Raw genomic sequence first — 8424 nt, 5'->3', positions numbered from 1 at the left:
AGATTTTTGGAGAGATTTTTCAGGCTGCTTAATGCCATGCTACTAACTTCTTTTAACCCTGCTTTGATCAAACCATACTGCTGAGTCTCCTAGGTGGGTATTACTAATGCATAACATGAGTAAGGGCTTCAGGAGGGCACAAACTGCAACAAGGCCTCACATTGCAGCACACGGAAAGGAGGACAGAGCAGGAAGATCTCCCCCACTCCTCGTATCACCCCAGCCCCTCTCAGGCAGCAGTGGGAGACAGGGGTGACACCCAAATGACCTGCCCCACGCAGGCAGGGTGATCCTCTCCGGTATGAAACCACCAGAATCTGGAGACAGTCACACAGCACAAAAGTACTGTGACCCGAATGGTTTACTAGTTCTATCATATACAAAGGCTAACTGGAGGCTTTAAACGCTGCAGTCAGCAAAACAATCTATACCTAATTAGAGTGACAAGAGCTTGATGTTTCTAACCATGTTTCCCCATGAAAATCTCTCATGGATTCACAGGGCTCTTGTAGTGAATGTATGTCTGTACCACAAAATTGCTGGAGAGAGAACTGTTTCAGCATATTCGTCCAAAGACACAAGACCTATAATTTTACACCAAATTGGCTCTAATTGCCAGCAAAAGCATTGCCTGTGCTGAGGCATTCTCTAAGGTCTTGCCTTCACTGCACAGAAAGTGTCCACAAAGTAAAGCCCTCTGACCTAGGGCTTTAAATATGGACTAATTTATCTGGCTAGGATTACCTGCTGAGAAAACCATCGAGAACTAATGATCTGTCCTTTCCTCTTCCCAAAGCTGAAAGGCAGGCTGGGAAGCATGGGGCCAGATTCCAGCTAGAACTAGGTAGAATGAAAGAAGTGGAGGGAGGTGTCTACAAAGCCACAGGGAGAGATTAAAGTAACGGAGAGAGGTTCTTTCCACAACACAACGTGCTAGTAGAAGTTGCTGAGGGGAAACTGTTTTGAGGTACAAAGAGGTATATTTGCAGCTTTAAAATAACTCTTCCAAGTGCAGGAGAGGAAGAACAGTCCAGTGGTCAGACCGTTAGAAAACCTGGATTCAAGTAGCTGTTCTGCCACAGATTTTCCTAAGGCGGTCAGTTGGCTTTTTTAATGCCTCAGAGACACAAAATGCAGCTACATTGCCTTTTTTTTGCCCCATCTGCAAAATTGGGAATGACAGATCTTTACTACTTCACAGAATACACTAAAGACTTTGAATTGCTCTAACATTATGGTAACAGGAGCTGTAGAAGCACCTAAGCCAATATGTTTTTTTACTTACTAATAAACATAATTTCTTCTAAAGAAGCTACTTTTTTTTTCCTATTCATGAGTCTCCAAAGAGAAGAGATCTCAGTGTCCATTAAGACCTGCAGAATACAAGTGTTTGTCATCAACAGTTTGTCCTAAAGTAAAATTGTAAAAATATGAAATTCTATGTGAATATAAAGAAGTTACAGAAACTTCCTTTAAATATGACACAGAAAACTTAAGTTCAGAACCTGGAAGAAAAAAATTGCAGATGACAGTACTTGCTGCTCTTAAGATACCTACCTTCTCAATGGCAGCTACCAAGGATTACTGTCTTAGAGTTTTTCTAGAATTACCAAGAATGCACAAAGACAAACAAGAATGATTTGGCAATGGCATTATTTATGCTTTTTGTTTCCCTGTGTGAGCACAGAAAAAACTCAGTTCCAGTGAACTGACCAGAGAATGAGTAAAGGATCTAATGATTAATGCTATGTTTGCTTTGGGACAATCTCTGGAGTGTCAGAGAAATATGTGCAACAAAGCAGTGGTGTGACTGGGAATAATTCATAAGAAAAGGTTAAGCACACTGTGGTGATTTTTTTTTTTTTTTCTAAAAAGTGATCATATGCCATCCAGGACACATAAATCCTTATTTCAGGTTTTATTTTCTTAACTGTTTGAAGACTCAATATGAGTCAGTAAAGAGTTACTGAGGCTAGTTATTATACTTGGACTGTTATGAAGCGTAAGAGAAATGCAGAGAAAATAAGGTGAGAGGGATTTAGCTCTCTGAGAAACCATCTATACATACTAGTCTGTTTATTTATCAAGCAAGAATAAAACATTACTTTCTGAGATGGAGTGAAAAATAATTGCTAATTGAATAATATGTTAAAGTGTCTCCCAAATGGAGATTCATACCTGGGCTTGCTGAGCTTCCAGAACATTGTGCTTCAGCTAATGGTGTCAGCCAGTTTCCAATGGAGACTAATTTGTCTAAGTGTGCAAATATTAAATATGCTTCCATCTAGTATCAAGCAAAATAGAGTCCTATCTATATATGCTCTGAATATTTTTTATTAGCATGGAAAAGTAAAATAGCTAATTATCCAAAATATCCCAGATTACTTTTAGCTTTACTATGTTTTTTTTTCTTTTTAACAATCTGTTGTTTACTATTGATCACCTAAACATTGACCTTTAAAAGCTGAGTTTATATGAGATAAATTCTAAGGGGTTTTTTATACAACATACCCAAGGAACTTGAAAAAAAAAAAAAAAAAGAAAAATCCCTATCATGAACATTTTCCTTTTCCATTTTCCCCTGCTTCATCCACTGGACTGCAGAGATCACCCCCTTAACAGAAAGAAAAAGCATATGTCAACTTGCCTCACCTACAGAGCCTTGAGGCAAAATGCATCACTTTTTCGGGACTGTCAAGGACTGAATAAATCAGAGATAAGTGGGTTAAAATGTCAGCACCCACTGGGACCAAAATAAATCTACCACATTTTTTCATCTAAATGAAATCCTAACTGCAGTACCACCAGCACTTCATTCATTCATTTAGGAAGACAACATAAAACTCTTAATAATTAATTTTAATTTTTTTAAAAAGAGAAAAAAAACACAAGTTGTTGGCTTTTATTTTTTCCCCTCCCGTTGTAATAAGTCTGTGGAAGTCATCTTGTGCAAAAGGTCAGATAAGCATGATGTGAAAGATGGTATTAAAAGGCTTTCAAACTTTGTTTATTAATAGATATAACCCTTTCACCTCTGCTACATCTGTCACTGCTAGGTTAAATATCATCTATCTTACTGGTCAGCTGACTTCTTGTTATTAGTACGGGAAAATGCCACAAAAACCACTGAAGAGTTACAAATCCATTACATAAAAATGCGAGAGAATCGCCTGAACCTTCCTAATAAAACATAGCCTAAGATGGAGTAACTAAAGGCTCTGAGGGTAGCCTCTGGCTTTAAAAGCATTCACTAGGTCATTGATCATTGAAGACAACACGTGGTGACCTCACACAAACACAATGTAAACTCCCAAACTCATTGATGGCATTCCTAGCGCTCTGTCCGAATTTATATTGCCTCTCTGTAAACTGTTTGACATAAGCAGTGAAAGATGGAAACAGAAAAGGGCCTCCGCAATATGATGAGCATACCACCAAATGCAGCCGGATGCAAGCGAATTAACTTGTAGCTTACTTTGATGTTCAAAGAAATCTCAGGCCAAAATGGGTGTTAATAGAATTTTTGTAAGATTCTTGGAAGTATATTTTTCCTTCTGGATAGCCTAAAGATACACTAGAGAGTAAAAATTCCCTGAGTCTTTTTTGAGGAGGTGAGGAAAAGAAATGGAAAAATATACTGCTTCATTATGTATTTATCAGGAAGATTGTTATTGCTGTGCAATTCATGCACTCAGAAAGGCATGTGGGTGTATGTCTGTGGGTGTATATGTTCCTCCTTTCTCTCCCTTTATCTCATTCCTTCTTTCTTTTCCTTCCTTCCTTCCTTCCTCCCTCCCTCCCTCCCTCCGTCACTTTTCCTATAAGCACTAAAAATGCACAAGTGCAAAACCCTCAGTATTTTTTCACCTACTTTCACTAACCATGTTTCAAACACAGAACAAATGTGTCTGGTTTATAGTCCAAAATTATATAAATTCATTTTAAGGCAAAAGCCAAAATGCGAATACACAAAAACAGAGGAGGAAGCTGAAGGAAGTGGCAGAATTATATCAGTCAGCATGTTAACTGTTAAAAATTTATTTTTTAAAAAAAAAGTTTCAATATTGATTGATATTTAAAATAATGAACTCTCTTGCTTGGATTACTGTAGATGGAAAGCTCGAGGACTGTTCTTTTTGTAGAAGGATGCTGCAGAAGTTTTGTAGACAATTTATTTTTGAAATTTTAGACATTGTACTCCTGCAGTTAGTAAGTGGACAGAAAGGAGATATTAGTGGAAAGTTCTCCCTTCTAAGCCATCCATACTAGAAATAGGTAAGTTCTTTCCCTGTTCCCAAAAGAAGGAAGAAATCAAAGAGAAATAATGAAGTTGCATCTGAATGTGTTTTTCACTCTGCTCCTGGAATGAAGAAGGCACCTTTCTTGGGAGCTGATTGCAAAGTTACATTACAGCTCATTGCTAATAGACTGTGAGATGCTACTATTTGATTATTTCTAGCATAAAATGCTATCATTATACACACTACAGGAACAGCTATATGGCTCATGGCTTTGCACAATTCTAACTGAAGTGTCAAAACAAAGGCAAACAACAAAACGCAACATTTCCTTCCCGTGCAGTAAAAATTTAAAGAATCCAGGAGCATCTCATAGCTTAGAGGTTTTCAGCAAAGTTACTGCTTTTAAGCCATGAGAAAATACTGAGGTTGACGTTTCCATTTACTACAGAAGACCACAACTGTAAGAAACTGTAAGGACCGCATCTGGGAAGCACAGACATATCTATGAAAACAACTGCTACAAAGACAGGTAAATGTATATATAGTATTGGCTTATGATTTGATGCTGAAATAGCAGAAAATTTTCTCTCTGGTTTGGTCATGTAGGACACTGAGAATAAATCCCTCTTGCAGTTTCCTATTGTTGTTGTCTTCCTCTTCACCCGACAGCTGAGAGCTCAGCCGAAAGCCTGAAGCTGACAGGAGTAGCTATGAATGGACCTTGAGTAGCCCATGTACTATGGAGCCTTGCTTGCTCCAACCAGCCTTTCTCTGAACTGGAGCATGCATTGTGTTCCTTTGGGTCTAGATGTGTCAGCACCCCTTTTTGGAGCATTTTCCGGGCTTTCATGTGAGGATTTTCCCTCTAGTGGGATCCAGGCTTCAGCAGACAACAAAAATAAATAACTAAATGTATTTTCCCAACAATTCTAATTTGATTCAAGTAGAGTGGCTAATCATTCTGACCCATCGGCTTAGGTTTAGGAACCTCCAGTGAGAATCAGTAAAACCTCTTTGGTTTGATTTTCAATCCATTGCCTCCTGCTGGCATAGCACCTACCGTCTGCTTCCAGAACCACTTCCAGAAGGACAGAGGATCTGATCCTCTTTCAAATATCAGTCGTTTGTAAATTCAGTTTACCTTAACTACATTTTCACACCCTGTATCTATCTCCCTTTCTCCACTCCTCCTAGGAACCCCAGTCATTACCCATTCTCAGTTAGCTATGAAGTGCAAATGGCTAGAACTTCTGCCTGGGCTAGCTCAGCTTCTTTAGCCCTTTCCTTCTTTTGATTGCTATAAACCTGTGAATGCATTTCCTCCTCTTAAGAAAAAAAGAAAAAAAAAAAAGACTGAAACGAAAAAAGCAAACATTCAGTATAATCAAATGTTCTTCCATACACTGCAGCCTGTCATGTGAGTAGGTCCTATCTACTACTGTCATATAAACAGGTTTTGGAAATATAATACAAATTATTTTCAAAATTACTTTGAGACTGAACATTTTCTCTGAAAGTGTTGTCAAGAATCAGGTTTCAAGTACAACAAGATTCCGAGCCATGGGATTGACAGTGATTAATTGCATCACCAAAACTGGTTGGCACTCTCAGAGACCTGGAGGGGCACTCAGACAGTGGGGCTTCCTGGAAGGTACTTAACCCTAGACTGTGATGTATCTGATGGCTCCTGAAGGCACTAGCCACTGGCTCTGTGATGAACCACTCCTCTAGCTCTGCTGGGGTAACACTTTGGCTGCTTTGTCTCTCAGCCCAGCTCCTGGTGCCAGGTCCACTCCTAGAGAAATCGCCAACAACCTGTATAGGTGCTCTGCCCTCAGTTCTTGCTTTGGCTTGACTCTTTCTGCCTTGACACACAGAATCGCAGAATGAGGTTAGAAGGGCCCTCTAGAGGTCATCTAGCCCAACCCCTCTGCTCAAGCAGGTCACCCAGAGCCAGTTCTCCAGGACTGTGTCTAGACAGCTTTTTAGTGTCTGCACGGATGGAGACTCCACAACCTTTCTGGGGAACCTCTGCCAGCACTTGGTCACCCTCACAGCAAGGAAGTGTTTCCCGAAGTTCAGAGAGAACCTCCCATGCTTCAGGTCGTGCTCATTGCCGCCGCTCTTGCTACTTGGGCACCACTGAAAAGAGCCTGGCTCCGTCCCCTTTGCAACCCTCCCTTCAGCTATCTATACACATTAACGAGATGGGGGTTGCTCCTCCCCAGGTGCAGAACTTGGCACTTCTAGTTAAACTTGAGCCGTTCCTGCTGACCCATTGCTCCCGCCTGCCGAGGTCCCTCCGGGCGGCAGCACCTCCCGCTGCCGAACCGGCTGCTCCTCCCCGACAGGCGCCAAAAGCGAAACTGCGTTGGCCGGGAATCGAACCCGGGTCAACTGCTTGGAAGGCAGCTATGCTCACCACTATACCACCAACGCGCCGATATTTCTATTCCTCTGCCTCAATCCTTCCTTCTTCTACCTGCCATCCGTTCCTGGTCTAACCACAAGGTTCACGGACTGCCCACCACTAGCACAAAAAAGAACTACTGAGGGAAACGTTCGACTTCTCTCCACAGCTGCCAAGGATACTAGTTTTTTGGGGTTTTTTTTACAATTAAAAAAAAAGATATCATTCAGTGAAATATTTCCAACATCCTGATTTGTTTAAAAGAAATTCCAAATAAAAGGACTATAACCTTCAGAAATGGCACTGCAGATAGTGGCACAATTGGAAAAAAGGCCAGCTAAAAGCTCCAGTCTGATGAAACAAACATCCTCATTTCACCATTTTTAGTAAAAGAAATACTCTTGCCAGCATTAACATTGAACTGCGATGAGCTTTTTATTTCATGTTTGAAAGGTTAGGTGGAAAAATTATAATGAACAACGTATGTTGTCCTTTCCCTCAGCTACTGCTTTTCTCTTCTCAGTATCACCCAAAGAAACACAAAATCACATTGAAAATGTAGCTGAAAATAAACTGAATAGATTTACAAAAGGTTGATATTAGAAAGAGGATTATCTGAAACACAAGTTTGAAATTTTTAATCTCAAACTTAGGTACATTTTTATCACATAATATATGATGAAAGGTTTTCTATTACAGCGGGTAGAGCCAACAAACTACTTTAAAGGGACAAATTCTCAAAACTCTCATACTGTGAGGATATCCTATCAATAACCCAGGGTGTTCTAGGGCATCTGTGATTTCTCTTCTGAGAATGTCCTGTTTACAGAAAGATCAGGTTCTTAACATGCAGGAATATATCGCTTTTCTCAGCAAGCTTATGGATGAAAACATTCTGTGCAACTCTGGGTCCCTTAATAAAGAGACCTTCAGGTCTCATTCAGTCTCAAGTCCTCAGTCTTAAGCTTACTGCAATGGCTGTCAGAAAAGTTATAAGACCTAATAGTGGTTACACGTCCATTGATCTCCTGATTCCTGACCCTTTCTGTCACTTTGCCTGCATCTGAGGAATGGATAGGTCCATAGCAGGTCCCCCAGTCCTGTGCGTTCTCTGGCCACTTTACCCAGATTCGTCCAGTGTTTGTGTTGGTGAAATTTTAAGTAACCTTAGGGAAAAATCTATGGAGCATGGCTACACTATAGTAAGGATATCAAATCTTATCTCATTTTGTCCCCACAATTCACTTAAAACAACTAGCAAAACCAGCCATAATCCTATTTGGAAGGCTCTGCAAATACATTGTGCGTGCATACTGTTAAGTATATTTATAACTAAAACTTAACAAAACAAGCTAAAAGGGCTCTGCTGAATGATGTAAAGTCTATTTTCACTTTATGTGACATGCACTGTACATGTACTGCTTTGCAAATGCACACTTCAGTTATGTGGTGCATGCACAGCAAACCACTCCTTTTGGTACCAGATTTTCTGTGCGCTTCTTGGGGAACCCTCTTACATGGGGCCTTGGCCCTGAGCCAGTAGGTTAATGATTTAAGAAGATGATACCATAGGACACTTCAAACACACTAATCATAATCACTTCTGAAAAATACATACCTTGTTATAATGATTTTCATGCTTTTCATCTAATCTGTAGACACTATAAATATTTTCTAGTAAAAGTGCAAAGGCATGGATAATAAATTTAAGCCTAGTAACAGTTGTTTCCAACACTCCTGAAGGGTATGCTTTAACAGTCTTCAGAAAAGACT

At 40.0% G+C, this 8424-nt stretch overlaps 1 non-coding gene across 1 annotated transcript; it reads right to left on the bottom strand.

Annotated features, from left to right (window-relative positions):
- Positions 1-6608: 6608 nt before the first annotated feature.
- Positions 6609-6680, bottom strand: TRNAG-UCC (transfer RNA glycine (anticodon UCC)). Its single transcript has one exon. It is a non-coding gene; the product is annotated as a tRNA-Gly (tRNA).
- Between the last annotated feature and the right edge of the window lie 1744 nt (positions 6681-8424).

The sequence above is a fragment of the Grus americana genome, chromosome 2 (assembly GCF_028858705.1).
Source record: "Grus americana isolate bGruAme1 chromosome 2, bGruAme1.mat, whole genome shotgun sequence".
Taxonomy (NCBI): domain Eukaryota; kingdom Metazoa; phylum Chordata; class Aves; order Gruiformes; family Gruidae; genus Grus; species Grus americana.
The sequence above is the reverse complement of the archived record's forward strand: the minus strand, read 5'-3'. Positions and strand labels throughout refer to the sequence as shown.